The sequence below is a fragment of the Bombyx mandarina genome, chromosome 15 (genome assembly GCF_030267445.1).
Source record: "Bombyx mandarina strain Sakado chromosome 15, ASM3026744v2".
Taxonomy (NCBI): Eukaryota; Metazoa; Arthropoda; class Insecta; order Lepidoptera; family Bombycidae; genus Bombyx; species Bombyx mandarina.
In genome coordinates this window covers 646,957-668,755 of record NC_143221.1, presented here as the reverse complement: position 1 = coordinate 668,755, position 21,799 = coordinate 646,957, and the positions used below count along the sequence as shown (strand labels likewise).

General features: G+C 37.2%; 1 protein-coding gene and 1 long non-coding RNA gene across 11 annotated transcripts in view; both read left to right on the top strand.

The window, feature by feature from the left end:
- Positions 1 to 21,799, top strand: part of Eip74EF (Ecdysone-induced protein E74) — a 247,768-nt gene that overhangs the window by 177,029 nt on the left and 48,940 nt on the right. The window lies entirely within an intron of this gene.
- LOC149501398 (uncharacterized) lies at positions 6 to 5,825 on the top strand. The gene is made up of 2 exons (XR_016324278.1): positions 6 to 4,479; positions 4,745 to 5,825. It is a non-coding gene; the product is annotated as an uncharacterized LOC149501398 (long non-coding RNA).

Genomic DNA, 21,799 nt, shown 5'->3' with positions numbered 1-21,799 from the left:
TAAGTACTCTCTGCATGTGTCCACCGGCGGCTTATTACTCCGCGTAATCTCCGGAAACAACTACATTTTATATAAATGCAGATTTTTATCAGAAAAAATTGTTAAATGTTGTCGTACTGATAAAGATTTGTTTCGCCCATCGCTCGGAACAACACACCGGCTGAGCTGATTGTAGTTACGAATCTTATAATCAGATTGTTTGTGCAATTTGTGTTTGAGGTGTGAGAGCGCTACGAGCTACGACCGTAGCGGGCGGCTACGAGCGCGCTACGGAGCCCTCGCTAAGCACCATTATCACCCTCAAATTAATGAACATTTCATAATTATTAGGAAAAATAAAAACTGCCTAATTAGTGTGGTAATCGAAATAAGAGGAAGTGATATAAAATGTAGTATGTTTTATTGTGGATTCATGATAAATTTGTAATTATTGTAGTAACTACTTTTGTTTTATTTGGCATCAAAAGAATGTTTTACATTTTTTTTTGTAGAGTTAACTGAAAAGTTTTAGTGAATGTGATTGTTATAAGAATTGCATGAATATATGACAGAAACATATTATTTTTATGAACTATATATATTGTCAATTTACAATAAATCATTCGATAAATATTGTTGAGCATATCGCACAATACATTTATCTTTCGATGACGTATTAAACAGGAAAAGGCTTTGTCAAATTAACGCGACCATAGACTCTACTATAGGACTTTTTACTGACTAATTATAGAGCATTATTTTATGGGCATCCATGGGAAGCGAGCTTATATCCCACCCGGTGTTCAGTAATCACCTAAATTCACGGATACAAACTTTGAATGTCGTTGACAGATATTATAAAGCCTTATTTGTTCCAAAAGATACACTCCCGCCGGTTAGGGCGCAATATTTTGAATTTTATGTGTCATCTACACGATGCTATTGGTGCTATTCCTCAAGCGCTGGAAGTGATCGTGAGCCCGTGCCAGACACACAATGACCTGAAGTCTGCGGCAGACTCCACCCACTCCAATTTAATTCGTCTTATGTGTCCAGAGCACCTCTAGGTTCGAGCAGAAGCTCCATTCTCCGTCGGATTTAGAATTCCGAGACCAGGTGTGCTTGTTCGCGTATCCGGCATCCACTGACAGCGCCGCAAAATATCCTCGGTGGCCGTCGATTGTCCGAATATTTATCTGCTTGATTAAGTTCTTGACCTCACACCTCACGGTTGATTGGGCCATTCGTGTTGCGGTAAACAAAAAAACTGACACAAATAAATGTAGGTACTCCTCTCACGATACCGTCGCGCTCTCAAGCCCAGCCTTCGTTCCAACATAACTGAGACGATTAGCTCGTATCTCATAGCTGCCGCGACATTTGCTGGACGTGATGCCGTCTCCGTTTCCGGTACCCTTGGAGTCGCTGAATAGGACGTTTGATAACTTTGAAGAAGTCACCCGACTCTGGCATTCCTGTGTCATAGACATTTCCGTATTACCTGTGCAAGCCCCAACTTTTGATTGAACATTCGCAAGGTGTATTGTTACGACTGATTTTAACATTTTTTTTCTATTCGTACACTCTTGACAGAGTGGTCGTGGTCATGCATCAGTCGGATTCTGCGATACCGATGCTCTCGCGATGCGACGCCATGTGGCCCGGTGTTTCGCAGAGTGAGAGCAATCGTTTATGTTGGAGTTAGTCACAGATTTTAACCACAATGCAATAATATTCAACTTTGGCGAGTGGTAGTTCTACAATTGCTGCAGATGAAGAGCGGGTCTCTCCAGGGAGGCGTCGAGAAGACATCCTGTATGTAATTTTATACGTTTTTATTCGGCTTTCACTTCCGACCTGCGACCGCAGGTACATTTCTCTCAGCGAAAGGGCACCTGCGCGTCCTATGCCCCACATCCATAGTGAGACGTTTATAAAACAGCACCGGCGTCAATTGGAAAGTCCTTACTTATGCTCTGTTTATGGACTTCTTCGAATTCTATCTTCTTATGATTGAAGGATTACTGGTGGTCTGGAGGCCTTTCCAGTTTCACCAGGACATGTGGGCAAGCAAAGGCTTAGCCAGAAGGGGTGGGATTTGCTAACAGCTGCCCGAGCGCCTCCGAAGGAGACCTATCAACTCAAGAGCAGCTGCTCCGCGAATGAATCTACTACCGGATTGGAATCGCGACCCGCTGAGAAGATCCGGCGAGAAACTTAGCAGGCTGATAATTCTATCTCTAAATGGCTGTATGGTAAAGGCGACAACGTGACGTCACTATGTATATGATACTTTTCAAAGAGCACAAATTGACATCACGACCATAAAGTCGTATCATGTTTTTAGTTACGTAACGTTTTTTTTAATATGTAGTATATCTATTTAGTGCTTATTAAATACTTGTGCTAAAAATTGTTGCGTATCTCTCATACACTAAAACTTTGTAAGTATTAATTTACCTTATGGCTTCGATGTCAAGAAATAAACTCTGGAAAGGACTTTAAATAATATAATAATCGGAAACCGGTTTCGATCGATCAATCGCCTCGTCCCTTCAGTGGTTCGCGAGCCTAACTAGTGTTGCCAAACTCTTGATTTGATTCTGGTCTCTTTGGTCTAATTTAGAATCTATGTTCTAATAAAACATGGCATTCAAACGGAGCAGGAAATCCTAATGCAAGTTCGTTGAATTCGGAATTCAATTTGCTAATATTCCTGAAAGACGCTAAAAACTGTACTATAATTATTCCGTCACATATTGGTCAAGTAATACATAGGTATTGTCGCGACGACCAGACGACTGTAGGACAAAGTGGAGTTGGGGTTTCAATGACGTCATCTCCCACATACCACCCCACAGCGTCAACGCGTGGGTCGTCGTACCGGCGATTCAAACTGCAGCAGAAACAAATCAATAAAAATCGTTTGCAAATATTACTTGTAATATTCGTATTGTTACAGACGGATTGCCTCAAGGATTATGAAAAATTAGTTAAGTTTTAAAATAATTAAAGAAAGTTCTAGATGATCGCCTTAATTACAATTGTATGTGTTTGAAACACGCTGACCATTGACGGAAGTGACCCGGGCATCGAACCTGACTACGGCGAACTGATGACGCCGCCGTTGTCAACTCAGCTATGTCGGCAATTATTGTTATCCGTATTTAGAGTAGGTGAGGCACGTGAATCGGTTTGATATTTAAAAAACATTTTGTTGATTGCGTTCGAGGATTTGTGCATTACTGCTTCACGGCAGAAATAGGCAGGGTGGTGGTACACGGGTGTGCGGACTCACAAGACGTCCTACCACCAGTAAGACCACGTGATACAGTGCCAATGTCATTAGTCTCCCTTCACCGTCTACCACAGTCAACTATTGAAATATTTAACGAACATTTTTTATATGGTAAGTACGGTACATATTTTAAACTGTAGGCAGCGGCTTAGCTCTGCCCCCGATATTGCTGGCGTCCATGGGCGGTGATAACATCTTACCATCAGGCGGGCTGTATACCATCTGCCTGCAATGACAATAAAAAAAAAGGACACACATTTTGTTTCCTAACAAATCAAAATTAGATGTATATATTTTACAAACATCGAGCAGAATTACATCTCAAAATCAAAAAGTCGTTTGTCCACATCGCTTCCACGTGATTGTCGGCTATACGATCGATACAATAAGTACTTACGTTCCGCGTACGACATTATCTGAGTCAGCAATTGCAAATGTGACATATAAAACTGCATGTATGAAGACACATAACAATATCGTGTTTCGCGACGGGTCGTTGACCTCTATGTATGTTACTTATTTATTTTTAAATGCGTCTATTTATACGGTTATATATATATTTGCTGGATCGGTACCGATGTACTAGCCTAGCTTAATTGCGAAGTAAAGCTAATGTAGATTCATATAGCCATTTCAAAAAATGTAATAAATTTATTTAATAATCTAGTTTTTTACTTTGACACTTCGTATTGTAATTTGAAACATAAAACAAGACTACAATGCGATCATTATCTGAAATGCATTTATTTTTAATATCTACGAAGATAAACGGGCACACAGCTTTCCTAATGGTAAGCCGTCAAAATTGCTCATGCACATCAATAACTTAACAAAAAATGTTTTTTTTTAAATTAAATAATATGAAGGCAGAAGTATCGTATATCTAAATAATATATCAAAACTAGTTAAATGAATTTTAAATGTATTCATAATATATGTTAATTATGTAAGTACAACGAACTTGAATGTCAATTCAACGCTATCGTCTTGAACGCCGAGACTTCTTTGTTCATTAATGTATTATATATAATGTATTATATATTAAAATTTAACTAATTCGAAGTGTGAAGAAATATTTTATAAATTCTATAATCTATAGTCGACATTAATGGTACAAGTACATGTTTACGAACTTCAAAGTACATTTCAAGTTCAGGGAAATTTAAACTTAATTCATATCTAACATACAGCATAGTATGAAGGTAGGACGTAGGTAGGAAGTCTGGTGGTAGGACCTCTTGTGAGTCCGCCCGGGTGGGTACCACCGCCCTGCCTATTTCTGCCGTGAAGCAGTAATGCGTTTTGGTTGGTAGGCAGCCGTTGTAACTATACTGAGATCTTAGAACTTATATCTCAAGGTGGGTGGCGCATTTACGTTGTAGATGTCCATGGGCTCCAGTAACCACTTAACAACAGGTGGGCTGTGAGCTCGTCCACCCATATAAGCAATTAAAAAAAACAATTAAGTGACAGTATAAAATAGTATAGGTATTCAGAAAAGTATTCTAGAATATTTCAAAAAATTAAAAAAAAAACCAATAGCATTACGTATAATCGAATAGTGTTCTTCACACTGACCTACTACCTGTTCGAAAATGTTCAAGCTTAAAAAAAACAGTTTTGAATTATATTAATACTCTATTCATTTGTATTCAACGTAAACGGTCAACTAAACAAGCTATAATAGCTTTTAGAGCCATAAAAATTCAGTCGATTACTGATTATCGTTAACGACACATACGACTTTTTTGCTATAATATAAACAACAAAATGCCCCGAAAGGGTAAGGAAGGGTTGTTCTTTTTTTGAACAGCTTCCTGCAGTCACCTTGTCTCTGTCTAACGTACGCTCAATAACGTAGTTGCGAAAGAGATAAATTTTTGAATTAAACGCGAACTTGTGACTGTTTTTTTAAATGCAGTTTTAGTATTCAAATGACGGCGACGCATCCGTTTTAACACAAAAACAAATAAAGTTTGAAAATCTTAAATAATCGTCTATTTGTAAACAGTAAACTGTTTTACAACTTCCGAAGTTTTATTTAACAATAACATTGGCATAGGCTGTGAGCAGGGTTAGGCTTTTGCCGTAAATGAGCTGTCACTTAAAAACAATAGACAATTATTTTTTTCTTTCTTTGCTATACAATACTCACTAGGGCTTCTAAAATGGGATGGACCAGATCAAACTTTCCTTTTGACGTTTCTCTGTGGACTAGAAACATGGCCATGTGTACAGTTTGTTTCATTTAAAGTTTCTTTCAATAAACAGTTAATTGAGCTATGAAACTTATCGGAGCTAAACTGCGATGCTGATGCGCGATCAATGATCTGTTGTTCACATCTGGGCGTGGGACCGTCTGGCCTTCAACCGCGAGCCGTTACACAATAAACTCGACCGCGTGCGAGACTCTTACCTGTGGCCTCTCGGTAGTACGGGCTTAGCAGCAATATAATAACTTCTTCATTTTCCGAATTTCGTAATTTTCAATTTAACTTTTAATGTTGATTGGCGTTATTGACAGGAAATATAATATTTAAAAGAAAAAGCAGCTTTGTCACGAAAAAAAATAATGTTGCCTACTGTACCACTTACGAGCTTTTTACTACAAAACATGTTAACTGATTACAGACTTCGAAAAAGTATTCGAGTTAATAAGGGAGTTTTTTGTAAAAAACCGCCGATTTCCGTAACAGTACACCTCGGGTGCTTCATCTGCTTAAAAAAAAAAACTTAACCCAATTTTTTATTCAACAAATATACCTGCCGTCAATAGCGGGAGTACACACTAGCAACTGACAAAAAACTTAAAAAAAAAAAACTACCGTTCAAAAACCCGCGTTGTAGTTGGCGGCATTTTTGACAGTTCCTTTTTTCCGTTTCAAAGTGCAAAAGGTTTTTTTGCGAATTTTATGGCTGCGTTCGGGAACGGAATTTCGCAACGGTACCTATTCTATTGTCTATATTTCGTTGCAGATGTTTTTATTTGCGAAATCAAAGAAAGCTGCCCTTTTTTTATATTCCTAGAGAATGTTGTTTGTTTTCTGTGTTTAAAACATTATCCTGGGTTTAAAAAAAATGCCGCTTTCCAGTGCCAAATGTTTGTTAAAAAAAATAACCCGACATCTTTCAACGCTGATTGTGTGACAAGAGTAATATATTTTTATTCTATTTATAACCCATAAACAAACTGCTGTGTCTGCTTAACTCAGAATTTGAAAGCAACTTTTTAAATTAATGATAAAATTAAATGTCATTGAACGACAAATGTTGCACAAAATAATGTGTATAATTATAAATTTACGTATTTTTCTTTATGATTGTTGTATTAAATATGCCGTCAAAGATCTTCAAAGTACGTACATATTTATGTATTACCAATAAATGTACAAAGCATTATTTTATTTACCCGCCAAACACAACAACTTGATCACAACTTGATTAACTTAAGATTCTTTCAATTACGTATCAATTTGTTATAATTTATGAATTTTATGACACAATATGGCTGCCTATACTGTTATGACGTCATCGACTACCATGCCCGCATTAATTAATAACTTCACACTAATTTACCGAAATAAAAACTTAGTATTTAATAACAGCCTATTGTTTTAAAGATCTGCCCTTTAATGGAACTGAAAAGATGTTATAATTATGTCGAACACTTGATTTAAAGAATCTAGTATGTTTAGATTTAACAAAGCATTCCTACCGTACCTACAGTAAGGAATTTAATAAATCGGATTCCGTAGAATAAACGGACCAACGCATCGTTGTAAAGATGTTACTGTGATAGCCATCTCGTAAAATCCTTGTCGTACAATTTCATCTAGACAAACAGTACGTAAGTAGGTATATACAGCCAGTATATATGTGTATTACAAGCATTTATCTCAATTAGCAGTCTACATAGTCTGTGTAGTGTCCTGAAACGCCCCGGGACCCGAAGGTTTTTCTATGACTATAAACTCAGAGAGGTTAGGTCACATCGAACAAGCGAAGATATAGACTGACGTTTATAGCATCGATCCGGAGAAACGTAATGTACCTACCACCACCCTGTCTATTTCTGCCGTGAAGCAGTAATGCGTTTCGGTTTGAAGGGTGGGGCCGCCGTTGTAACTATACTTGAGACCTTAGAACATATATCTCAAGATGGGTGACGCATTTGCGTTGTAGATGTCTATGGGCTCCAGTAACCACTTAACACCAGGTGGGCTGTGAGTTCGTCCACCCATCTAAACAATAAAAAAGATTATTTTAAATTATTAAAGGTTCGAGATTGTATTTATCCCTCTTTACATACCATTTTAATACCTACCTAGATTAACGGGACATTAAAGTTGTGGTCAACAAAATTTTATTCAACAAGATACAAGATACAAATTTATGAAATTTTAGATTGAAAAAAATACACTTATTTAAATACACTTATTTACGTATCATTAATAATAATAATAAAGCCCTATAATTTCGAACTACATGCATAATGCCATTTAACATTTTTTTTCTTTATACTTTTTATTTCTTATAATATATCTCCATTGAGCTCGGTCCTCTGCATTAAGCGATACTAAATGTCAAATAGTTTTTATTTAACTTTTCACACATAATTATCTCTTGAGTCAGTACAATATGCAGTACCTATATAGAGTGTTTCCAAAAGCAAACTATAGACCCAAATATTAGATTTGAAGAAACAAAATAACGATCAAAATGTCAAAGTTATTTCTACTCTCATGAAACACACTATTGAATTCAATCAGAGTTCGACCTAAAAAATCATTGAATTGGCATCAGTGTCCCTCGGAAAATAAAACTCAAATGGAAACTAACCTTAAAGAAATGTAAGCGAAATCTATCTGTCTAGACGCACATCTGGGACCTTCGGCCTAATATAATAAGTTCCTTCCAAGAACCAAGACGAACTAATAGTGTTTGAACTGTGCCTTCAAGAGAACTTGACTTTGTACTTGTATATTTAAAGTCGGTTACAGAAAATCTAGAGCTGTGATTTAAGCATTGTTGCTGTGTTCCAAATTTATTGTATTTTTATGATGATCGAACTAAATTTATTACCCTGCATGGATACGATTATCCTACCTATATCTCCAACGATGCTTTCGTGTACTGATATTTATAATCTAGGATAGCTTTAATAAAATACAAATATTAAAAAAATATGATTGCAGTTAACACACACGAAAAATTAACCGACAAGCGTCATATCTCGTTCGGAAGTCTGTTCTCAAGATGGTGAAGAAATTTTCACTTCGATAAGGAGACTTCTCCAAAATTGAGAGCATCGCTTTGTAATGATTTTGGTTTTTGTCCTTTTTTATGTATGTATGTATTATAATATCATATTGCAGGTTGTGACGTCAGAATATATCGAATATAGGTTTGGTTGTAGTTCATATTCAACTTATGGCTAGCAAGCTATATTAATATGCGTATTTAATACGAATTTGTAGGCAGTAGTGTGGTCTCATCATAATAAGAACTTTACAACACAAGAAAGATAACCATATCTTCGCTCGAAGTATTACACCACAACCCTAAAGATTCCCCGAAGCGACTTTACAAAGAACACAGAACTGACAAGAGCGTGCTGGAATCAGGGATCTCATGACATTGTTTGCAGACTTTAGTTCGCGTCGGACCTAGATAACCCAAATTAATTTTGATCCTAATGTTTATTACCTCCATTCGTGAATGTGTTACGGATATACCACCGTTTGAATTAAACAACTGACTTGCTAACGGACTACAAGTACTGCTTATCAGCATGACCCATCACTAGTCAGAGCACAACTTGTGTTTTTCTAAAGCGCACTCTTCATGCGCAATCTGAACTGTGTTCACGTTCAATTTTTTTTCCTACCTATTCTAGTGACCTCAAGGGGTCATGCTAGATTCACCGAGCAGTAGGTGATCTCAAGGGGCTCTAGGCCGGTGACATTGCTAACACTAGCCCTAGCAAGAGCAGTGCTTCGCAGAATCTACCTACCATTTTTTTTTATTGCTTATATGAGTGGACGAGCTCACAGCCCACCTGGTGTTAAGTGGCTACTGGAGCCCATAGATACGCTCAATAAATATGCTTATGATTAAAAGCTTATTACTTATTGCCAATAGTAATTTACATGTACATTATTGGTGGTAAGACCTCTTGTGAGTCCGCGCGGGTAGGTACCACCACCGTGCCTATTTCTGCCGTGAAGCAGTAATTCGTTTCGGATTGAAGGGTGGGGCACCCGTTGTAACTATACTGAGACCTTAGAAATTATATCTCTAGGTGGGTGGCGCATTTACGTTGTGGATGTCTATAGGCTCCAGTAACCACTTAACACCAGGTGGGCTGTGAGCTCGTCCACCCATCTAAGCAATAAATAAAAAAATGCTTATGATTAAGAGCTTAGTACATTTGTTAATAGTAATGTACATCAGATTTGGGAATAAAAAGAACGAAAATAAACAAATCTAACACCTTCCTTATTTCATAGTCAACGAAAACAGTCTTGATCGTTAATTTGAACAATCCACGCACATATGATTGCAGCACGCACGGCCTTGCGCGCGTCCGCGTTCATACGTCTTAGCTATAGGGTTCAATGGACATTAATAATGATTCCCTACGTTACATATGTTTCATTGATTAATGTCTGTGTCTCAATTTTGTTTAAATCTATTTTGACTGTCAATAAATTCAATTAAGTGTGGCAATAAAGAAATCATATTTAGTGTCTTGCAAGTGTAGTAAGCAATTAAAACTTTACTATACTATCAACGATGATAACAGACTAACAACACTCGTGAGCACTCTCTATGTTACATTACTGTGAGCCTCAGAAAACAATTAAATTCGTGCCCGGTCCTCAACGGACGAATGCATTTTTTAAATGAAATATGTAGGTTACAGCACTGCCTCTTGTGTTAGATATAATACTTAAACAAATTCACACAATTTCTCTTATGAGTTTACATAAAAAAAATCTATTAAATGTACACAGAACCCACACAATTCCATCTAAAAACTAACTTGATAATTTAGCATTCGCAACGAGATTAAAGAGAGGATGTTGCAACATCATCGAACACTTAAAAACAGGAAATCAAATATTCGACCACTGATTTATTAATAAGAACGTTCTGATTAATCGTAATTAGTCAATAAAACAAGTATCAAAATCGTTCGATCGGTCGTTGTAACATAAATGAATTTTAGGTGGACAAATCATAATTCCTTTTTTATTTACTGACAGACTGTTTTTTATTGACATATAAACACGAACCTACAGTCTCTATGAACACGCGCGGATCTACAATGGCTCAGTAAAAGATTAGGACGTTTTAAGAGTGTTTGAGTAAAACAGAGACGAATCTAGTACCATTGTTTTTTTAAATCATAATAATAAAAAACATTGTCAAACTACCTGATATTGGTACAAGTTAATTTTTATTTGTTGCCAAAAAGGTCAGGCCAAAGAAAAATCCTAATAAATTTAACGTGGTTTCATTTATAGACGCCATCATGTACGAAATGTTGAGAGCCTTCGAACGACGCTTCATTTCCAAAACAAAATCGACTAACGAACTTATAAAAATATACTCGCAAACGTGACAACTAAAACAATTATATTATAATTCGCCTATAGTTTTGATATCGTCGGGAAGGAATAGATTTCGTATCGCACTTCTAAGTGTTCAATGAAATATTAATAAATAAAATTATCTGCTGTTATCTTCTTTTATCTTTTTTTCGATCACAATATTAGGGCATCGCGTCACAGTTGCACAACAGATCATTGATGCAAGGTGACGCAACACCACGCGCCTTGACGCACGCCCACGACACTGTGTATATAATCACCGATGTCTGCACTTGCAGCTTTAAATTAACTGCTTAACCCTTTGAATGCCGCGTCGGCCACCGGTGCCCTACACGGCGCACTGAAGTAATCACGTCGACTTCTGTTACTGAGACGCCGGAATATCCAGCAGACTTTCGGAAAGACGAATCCCAGACTGAGAATGAATCTGTTTCTAAGAGACCTAAAAGACTAAAATATACATTAACAAACACAAAGAAAGCAAAGTTAGGCAATTTAGACGCTTAGTAATGGCAGTCAACGTGCTAAGTCTATTTTAACGAAGATTTTGCCATAAATAATTTTACTGGGGGTAAATATATAATAAATATTTTTACTTGTTTTTACGCTACCATGCGTAAGAGGTGTGCATCTCTGGTAAACAGAGTGAGGGCCAGCTCCAACAGTATCCTGAGCATGATCGCAAGCAGGCTGGACTGTATATACATGGGTCGCTGTGGTGCCATCTCCCATGGGATGTTACCACAGTAATTCATTGTGATCTAAATATAACTACTAACATAGGTCAAGTTTTATTAACAATTTATATGAGTCATGGATACTTGAAATAAAAACATTATTATTATTATTATTATTATTATTATAAGGACCTCTTGTGAGTCCACACGGGTAGGTACCACCACCCTGCCTATTTCTGCCTTGAAGCAGTAATTCGTTTCGGTTTGAAGAGTGGGGCAGCCGTTGTAACTATACTGAGACCTTAGAACTCATATCTCAAGGTGGGTGGCGGCATTTACGTTGTAGATGTCTATGGGCTCTAGTAAACACTTAACACTAGGTGGGCTGTGAGCTCGTCCACCCATCTATGCAATAAAAAAAAAAATAGCCTGAAAATCTACTAGTCTGTCATCAATATTGAGAACATTAGTTGTGAAACACTTAAGAATAAGAATAGCATCGCCGGGGCCGACTCGTGGAGCCGTGAACTCGAAACACACGTAGCGCACGTATTCATAAATATTTCCCTAAACCTCAAGGTGTAAGTGCCGCATTTTATGATCAGAGCATACAAGCGGTACTCGCTGACAATGTATGCCAAAGTTAATGCTTGAAAACTACTATTTGAAAGGGGTCGAGATTATTGGCAAAGCAGATTCTCCCCGCGGTTTCAGTTTCCTTACATTTATAATTCAGAAGTAATTAAACACTTCATATTTTCCCGGCATAAAGTATTGCTTCTGTCACTCTCTTCTCCATAAACTGCAACTCCGTTTATAGATCAATAAAATCACGAACCGGCTATCACATTATTCATACTCATAGTTATATTTATTATCGCAGATATACCCGGAGTTGCCCAGGTCAGATTAATCATCATGACATAAACAAAATTACACTATGTCTTAATCTAGGCTTTAAACTATATTTGTATGAAATTTTATTTAAATCGGTTGGGGCATTTTTGCAATATTAAGTAACAGCGTTGTAAACTTTCACATTCATAATACTAGCGTAGATATGAGTATGCTTGTTACGATAGGCTGGATAATATTTCGTGACGGGCTGGCTCGGATGGTCGTAGCGAAACGGGCGTGACCTGCTCTAACTTACTCATTTATTCCCGAACCGAACATTTTCAACATTAAATATTTGTGAACAATGCCCAAACGAAATAGGGAAGACCAGATAGCGATTCTGTCCGCTGACGAAAAAGCCGTAAGCTGCAAACTAGCCTTATAATCGCAGTCACATACAACGCTGATTAAAGATTCGCTATACGTTTAAATAAAACTGAATGTTTCCACGAAAACCATCGTACGTACGTACATAAGTCAGTCGGTGCGCGCCGCGAACGCTCTTACGAAACCGCAACTGTGTCAATGTCGCCGCCCGAGAACGCAAACACTCGGAGTTGACGTACTGATGGTACTTTTACTAAACGTTTTACAGTGATTGAGCGTTAGCTTCTTTTAGATTAGATGGTTTTTTTTAAATTGAATATATGAGTGAATGAGCTCACGGTTCATCTGCTGTGCCGGGACTGATCGACATGAAAAAGCGGATACCATCACCCACCTTGAGATATGAGGTCAAAGCCTCAATAGTATTGTATAACGGCTGTCCCACTCTTGTCCCACCTTCCTTTACGGGCTTACAATACACACTTCCGCCAAAGATTACGCTCATTTATAAATTTGCGGATTTTATTTTTAATATACAATTTTACTTCTTAAAGTACATATGTATTTCCTTAGGAAAACTCTGAAGCCTATCACGTCTATAAATAGCTACTTAACACCAGTTATACTATGAGCTCTTTCACCTAACTTAGAATTCTACATGTACATATTTTTGAAACATCACTGGGCCACGCATTAATCAGGAAAGAAATTATTTAACTTCATTGTTCAAATGTTTTGCGTAAACCGTGCGATGGGTAGTAAGTATAAAACAAAGGAAACGCCGTCTGTTTGTTTGTTTGCGCCACGCTCGTGCGCAATGTCCGGTATTCGCGTCCTTCCGGAGACATCTCGTTCTGTTTACAGAAAGCAAAAACAACAAAAGCATTTCTGTACGCCATTATAATATTCAAGCCATTGTACATGATAGTATTCGCCAAAAAAAACTTCAACAACCCTACTCGATTAAAATTGTTAATTTAGAATCCATGATGACATTGAAAAAATTATAGCCGACGCCCTCTGCATGTGGTGATTCTACACGGGCACTTACCACCGTCCTTCCCATTTCTGCCGCAAACCAATCAAGCAATCGCATTGCGCGCTTGACCTCACAGTGAGCCGTAAATAGTCCGCCCATTTACGACAAAATAAAATATGTATTGCGCTGTCGAATCCTATAACACGTAACACACAGAAATTCCTAAACTGTAATGACGCGTGAGAAACGTACAAGGACGTGTGATCTGTGCTTTCCTGTTGACGATGGACCGTTGCGCAACTCCTCGTCAACTGCCGCGTCGCCAGCGGGCTCTTGCGTAACCAGCCGACGCCGTTATGTCACTTATGAAACAAGCTTAAACCCTCAAAGGAAAGTTTCAGTTCAGTTCCAGGACGACGCGAGCCTAAGCTTATAATAGGCCGCGAAAATGTTGTAATCACTTGGAACTTAATAAAAAGGAGCACTCAGCTCCGTGACGCCCAAAGAATAATACCCCCGGGACTCTTGATTTGGAACTTGTCGTTTTCCCGGTAAAACTTTTACAACGTACATTAACGAAAGCTACAGTGTACATATTTTGTTTTCCCTTCGTGTCGAAAAGGCTTCTCTGAATGTCGCGAGAGTTGTCGAAATATTTAAATAAATTCAAAATTAGATGACATTGATACAAATAGCCAATAGCGATGTTATATATCTGGATTTCATAATGTAAACATACATCTTTTCACACGATTTTTTTGAAAATACACTCCCACTTAACCTTACATTAGTATAATTTTAATATAATATTATTGTTTGTTTTTCCTTAAACACTATTCATCCGACGCAGTTTTAACGTTGTACAAGTCCTGTAAGCTTTTCAATGAAAGCTAGTGGCGGACACTTCAAAAATTTGTTACATTTATTTCTAATAGCTTACTAGATCAAATGTAGCTTCACTGCTTAACAAATTCATACCGCACATTGCTAATTGCACCTAAAATCGATCAGATGATTACAAAATAATTACGTTATAATTAATATATGAAGATCTAATCAATGAAATGTTTTTATTGTGAGACAGTAGTCTGTATTGTATCAATTTCTCTTATAACCTTGAAACTCTTATTGTAGATTCTCAATGTGCTGTTAAATTAATATTGTTTTCGAAGTTTCAATGAATAAAAGCATAAATTTAAATGACACGAAATGATTATTTGTGATTACATTCGAACAATTCCAGCTATAAATATAACACACACTTAACGGGTTCTTACGACGCTTTTCACATTTCATCTAAGTTTAACACAATTCACCTATAAAGGCAATTTGGCGACATGCTTTAAAACTTCAAAACCAAACCAAATATCAGATTGATATGTCTAATTTCATTAAAAGTTAATTAAATAATGATAAAGGCGATTGCGAGCGTATACACTAAGTGTGTGGTAATGTCGCAATCACATGTTCTACACGAAACCGAGACTAGAGATTGGCAACCGTTTCCGGTTCTCCTTACCGGTTCTCTTTGTTACCGATTATCTTGCAATCGGTAATAATCATTTCGAAACAGTTTGAAACAAATTCGAACTATTATAGGCGTGCTTAATTCGGCGTAGGTAGATGTTACTTTTTATTTCATTGAATCCGTACGTACCTGTTGGGAAGTAGTCGCTGTGGCGGTAGCCATCATACAACGCAAGATATTGGACAGATGCCTGAATCCTGAATCTCGCTTACGACATTATCAAGATAAGCTTGCATATATATAAGTTCCGAACAACAACATTCGGACCGTCGGTCTACCGACCAATATCACCCGCTCGGTGGAAGATCTTCCCTTTGTCGTTTAAGCATCCCCCAAAGTCGCTTTTAATCTAGCGTTTTTACAGCGCGCAGTGTCGGCATAAAAACATTTTAATATACCGATATATATGCAAGGGTAGGTACCACCGCCCTACCTATTTCTGCCGTGAAGCAGTAATGCGTTTCGGTTTGAAGGGTGGAGCAGCCGTTGTTACTATACTGAGACCTTAGAACTTACATCTCAAGGTGTGTGGCGCATTTACGTTGTAGATGTCAATGGGCTCCAGTAACCACTTAAGCAACTTAACACCAGGTGGACTGTGAGCTCGTCCAACCCATATAAGCAATAAAAAAATAAATATATTTTAGTTTTAACCTTTTATATTTGCCCTATGAAGTTTCGATAAAGCTACGAGCTTTATAATATACTAATAGTGACTAAATAAAAAAATTAGGTAAATTCTTAAGTTTTTTTTTTATTGCTTAGATGGGTGAATGGTATTGTTATATTTACTCTATCTGTGTAATACTCTATTATATTATATCCAATTCTCCACGAAAAATACGTAAAGCAACTTAAGATCGACGAGTGAACAAACGTACATGTCAATATGTGTACATTTACGTACAACATATCGTACTGGATTAATTGCTAACAAATGAATAAACTCAAGACAAAAATAAAATAAAAAGATTTCTAAGCCAATAACGTATTATATGTATATGTTTCGATGCCCTATAATCTTTAAAATCATAATTGAATTAAAAATTTCATTAAAAAAAAATATACTCCCATTAATTTTAATTACGTAACTAATTATCCGGTCGTCACCGATTTTGTAAGTTTCACTGTAATTAACTGTCGTAATACGAATTTTTAATACGATAACGATTTTCTATGGAAGCGTGCCTCATTCGTATTTTCTTTCGAAAGCTCAAATAAGTTTTCGTGTCAATAGCACGAGGTAATTTACCAACAATATGTACAAGTTAATTTATCTATCAAATTAATTTCATAATGTGAAGGAAACTCTTCGAACGTGACCCATTATTTGCACCTTGCAACACTTCCATCTAGTGACCAATGCTGCGCATATATGAAAAATAATGCCATTAGAACACCCTATAAATGAAGCGATTTATTGTTAAGGCAATATTTGTTTTTGTGCCCAGGACAATTCATTATTATGAAATCAATTCATTATTATGACCATTCATTATTACTGGTGGTAGGACCTCTTGTGAGTCCGCACCGGTAGGTACCACCGCCCCGCCTATTTCTGCCGTGAAGCAGTAATACGTTTCGGTTTAAAGGGTGGGGCAGCCGTTGTGACTATACTGAGACCTTAGAACTATATCTCAAGGTGTGTGGCGCATTTACGTTGTAGATGTCTATGGGCTCCAGTAACCACTTAACACCAGGTGGGCTGTGAGCTCGTCCACACGTAAGCAATAAAAAAAAAAAAAAAAAAAAATTGATAATCAATCAAATATTAATCAAAGTCGGTAACATCTGAAGTCGAGCAATATTTTGTAAACACAAAGGCTGTTTGAAAAACATTCCCTGCGTCACTAATCGACTAACGACTCAAATAGTAGTTGTTGGGCGGCGTTCGACGGAGATGAGCGTGCGTACGACTAGACGAGCAGTTTACTATGGCAGTGGGTGGGGGCAGACTCGAAACCGGGTCAAGGGAGCCCCGATGCACCGTTCGCGTTAAATCTCACTTTCGCGCGCAGCAAACAAAACATGGCGGCTGTGACGCTACCAACATTCAGCTAACATCCAAAATGGCCGATGAGCATTGCAACATTATTACACGTGTACTAAATTTATGAAACAAACAAAATGTTTTTGATATGCGGTATATACTAAGTATCCTTGTCCCTATTTCTTATTTCCTACGTCGAGTATCGTAACGTAATCGAGATAACCGCTATCGTTCCACTACGGCATCTTATCAACTTGAATTAATACAGCGCACTCGACCGTACGATAATGTTACAGATTCTATTTATTTACAATTTGACACGATTTCTATTTGTATCGTGTTAATGACGGGGATGGTTTTTATACAAAGGCTTGAAAATTCTGACACAATTTTTTTTTTAGAAAAAATATATATTTGTTTATCTGTCATCTAGTAATGCAAAATGTGTATTCGAAATTCGCGCAGAAACTACACGGGTAGTTGACCGTAGATGCAACTACTAAAAAATTTGTATGCATTATTTGATTTGTTGCCTCCCCTAATGCAATCGAATATTTTTATTGTCTGTGATAACGACACCTAACTCATCTTTGTAATTATTGTTATCGGGTAGATAATAATTGATCCCAACTTGCTTCGTTCAATTATTTAACACTAGCTATTGCCCGCAACTTCATCCGCGTGGAATTGTTTATAAATATTGCTTTATTTTAGAACAAATTTGGTTAGCATAAAAAACGTTATAGTGAGTCAACTTTAACATATGCTGTAGCGGACTTTTTTTAGATGTTTTAAAGGGGAACAATTCTGTCATACATTATATAAGCAAAACTTTAACCGCTTCTGCAGCGCACGCAGCGGAAGCTCTCAAAAAGGAAAAAAAAAACCGTTTTTGAAACATTATTTATTGATGCTCTGCTTCTATTAGTCTTATCGTGATGTTATATAGCCTATAGCCTTCCTCAATAAATGGGCTATCTAACACTGAAAGAATTTTTCAAATCGGACCAGTAGTTCCTGAGATTAGCGCGTTCAAACAAACAAACTCTTCAGCTTTATAATATTACTATAGATAAAACGACATGCTATAATAGACAGACCCTAAAAACAAAAAACAAAACAAATTGTAAAGGCCTGTTTACATCTAAAACGCGACCGTGAATCGAATTAACGTCTAGCCGAGGCTGCACGTAGGCATCAACCTGTTGTTTCCGCCGACAAGGTTGGCCCGAAAAAATATATCGCAATTGTACACTGGCTTTTAGGACATGACTAATGGACAACACCTTACGAAACAATGTAGCTGTATCTGAACGTTCTGTAATCTATCATTCAATTAGCGCTTTGGACGCGCCCGACAAGGAATGCTACGATGTTCGTCGCAAGCGCTCGGTCCGCGGAGAAAATGGATAGGACAACAGGAGATCTTCCGTTGTCGCGAACCTCCAGCAGTGACCCAACGTCTGATGACCACGGATCCTCTTTATCCTTTTTAATATCAAAGAAATCTACATAATTTGTGATTAGTTCAAACAAAGTTATTAATTGCTTTGTGAAAATTCAATGATATAAAGTTAATTGTCAAGGTATATTTAATATTTCAGAGTGTGTACAATGAGCGATTGTAAATATGGCTGAGCGACTGGCATACTACTTTACAAATGCCAATAAACTCCGCTAAATCTTACATCTTGCACTCGACCCGTCAGTGCTTACACATAAAGTTTCTCCTCGTATTTTAATATCTATGTGCTATGCAATAAACGTTATTTGTCTAAAGAAAATTAGGTCATAACCGCGCGCGTTCCCTCGCGAGTGAACACGTCATCAAATACATTCCTGTTCGATTGTTTTAATATTGTATTTGACACGCTCAAGTTAACTCAAGTTGCGAAAGAGTACCTTCGTAAAAAAAAAAATTTGAACTGACTACGATTGTTTCCGGTCAAATTTTGATTAGCGAATGAATTGAATGGCTGTATATTTCCGGTTTCGTTTTGAAATCATTTACATACATTTATTAGCAGAATAGTAATGTCGGTGTTGTGGGTGTAGGCAATGAGTGCATCTCACCCTTAGCACCGCGTTGACCTAGTTACTAACCGCGCAATATAAAACAGTTTTATGTACCAGCCAGAATACGCTACAATATTTCGTGACACGATTTGAATAATGACCAATATTAGCTTATAATAAACGCTCTCGTAATTCAGGCGGTTGTTATTAGGATAGGTTGACTCTATACCGCGGCACCGCTTTGGAACAAAATGCGAAAATAAAACAAGCTCTAGTGTGATTAATCATTATAATCAATATAAATAAATTAATCATTATAATTTCTTTCGATACGGAACTCAGTTGTTTAACGATTACGAAAATTCAGGTATTTATATTCGGTAACTTCGAATACAGGTTTTAGTCGGCAGTGAGGCAACTTTTGAACGAACGCGCTGTCAGTCGAGTCAGGCCTCTTTCCTCGATGAGGTCTGACTCATGGAGCTCTCGTATGAATCGCGTAACACTCATTTGCATAAAGTATTGTCTATGGATCCTGTGCTCATTCCCGTTCACAAACGCAATCATTAGTTCACTATCATTCGACGCTATTCTAGTTGGGATACGTTTTTGTATTTGTCCGTGAACCACGATCGTAAAACTTAACTGTCATTTGAATTTGTTTAAGCCGTGTTCGGATCTTAAATACACAACAGCTAATGTATAAAATATGTAATGGCTCCCGGAAGCGATGTCTGTATTTACGTTGACTCTGTAGTTCCTTGTTATTATTATTTGAGAATTATAAAAGATTGTAAGACAGAAGAGTAAATTTTAGCTTTATAATTATATTTCCGTGTTAAAGTTTGACTAGAAATACCAGTTCTTTAGTCGAAACTGAACGACTTCATCTAAACCGTCCAACAGTCTCAAAAAATACGCAAAATGTTCTCCTAGTCATGTTTTTCTAGTTTTATAGGATATCCACAATCTAAACTATAAATTAATATTTCCTACTCATTATCTTTCATTTCAACACGTCTATTAAAGATATAATAGATGCTTTATCGTGCACAATCACAGTTTCCATTTCTGAACGCGTCTCAGCCACTTTCTTACGTTTCCCGCGCGAGGGGAAAGTGCTCGCGCTTTTCCGACGCCATCTCAGTAGCACGTTCCTTTCCACGCAGCAAAATACGCTACAATTTTATTTTTTATATACCTTTGAATTTTTCGATGCCGTTTTGCATTTCCTAATGTCAGCTTTCAAGAGTCCTGATTGAGCATTCAAAGATGGCGTCGAAATCTGACGTATATACGAGTATGTTGCCGCGACAATGTGACTCCCTCCACTTGTGTCCACAACGCCAACTGTGCTGACTCATTACACGTATTGTTTGCTAATCTAGCGACATTAACATTTTCCTGAATGTCTATGGTAAAAGCAACGCCATTTTTATTGACTATTAATGAGTTATTTATTGATCACGTTTGACATTTAAGTGCTTGAACAAGTTTAAGAGTGTGTCGATGACTTAGATTTCAACTCAATATTTCGATTAAAAATCACAAACATAATAATACGAGGCAACACATAAATATTGATGACATAACGCCACGGAGCGATATAAAATCAAAACATATAAAAGAATTGAAACATGCAAAAGGACCATTTAATAACACGACGGAACCAATATCCAAAGTAAATTGAACCGTCATTGTTATGAAACATTATTGTGAACACGGGTCAGGGGCTGGTCAGTTGTGCCCGCGTTGGAAATAGCATGGCTTCCCGGATGTAGCTCTGACGTCTCATATCTCCGCAGAATCACCGAAACGACGTCTCATGGAAATTTAAGCTTTTAACCAGTGACGGTAAGATGAAAATCGCTTGAGTACATATTATAATTACTCCGGCATTGTCGGTATTTGAATATTAGTAATACATAGAGATTATTATTATTATTATTATTATTATATTATTTGAGTTTATGTGTTTTTCTAAATTTATTTTCTATTATTGTAGTAAGCTTTAATGAATTTTAAAAAATATGTATTTTTTATTATTATTCAATGATCGCCTTTTTCCTAAAACCTTATAGAAGAACCTATGCTTTTGTCAGTTTTCTAGCAGAACTCAAAAGCAGTGAAATAGCGATAAGAGCAACTCAATGCCTGTATTGGCACTTTTTTAATTGCCTTAATGGGTAAACAAGCTCACGGTACATTTGTGGTTAAGTGAATATCAAAGCCGATAAGTAAATAAATAGCACTAAACCCCGCAACCGGGACACCTAAAGACGAGGAATAACGGGCATCTGACGAAAACCAACCAAACAATCAACCCACAATTAAGCAATAACCTGACTTTTTGAAGCTTTTGAGTTGAGGTAGACTATGATGACTATGACTGACCAGATCCGCACTAATCTCGATACCACAGTTCACGATGCTCTACACTCGGCGGCAGATAGAGGCAAATGGGGTGGAATGGTCCGCAATAAACTCTTGTT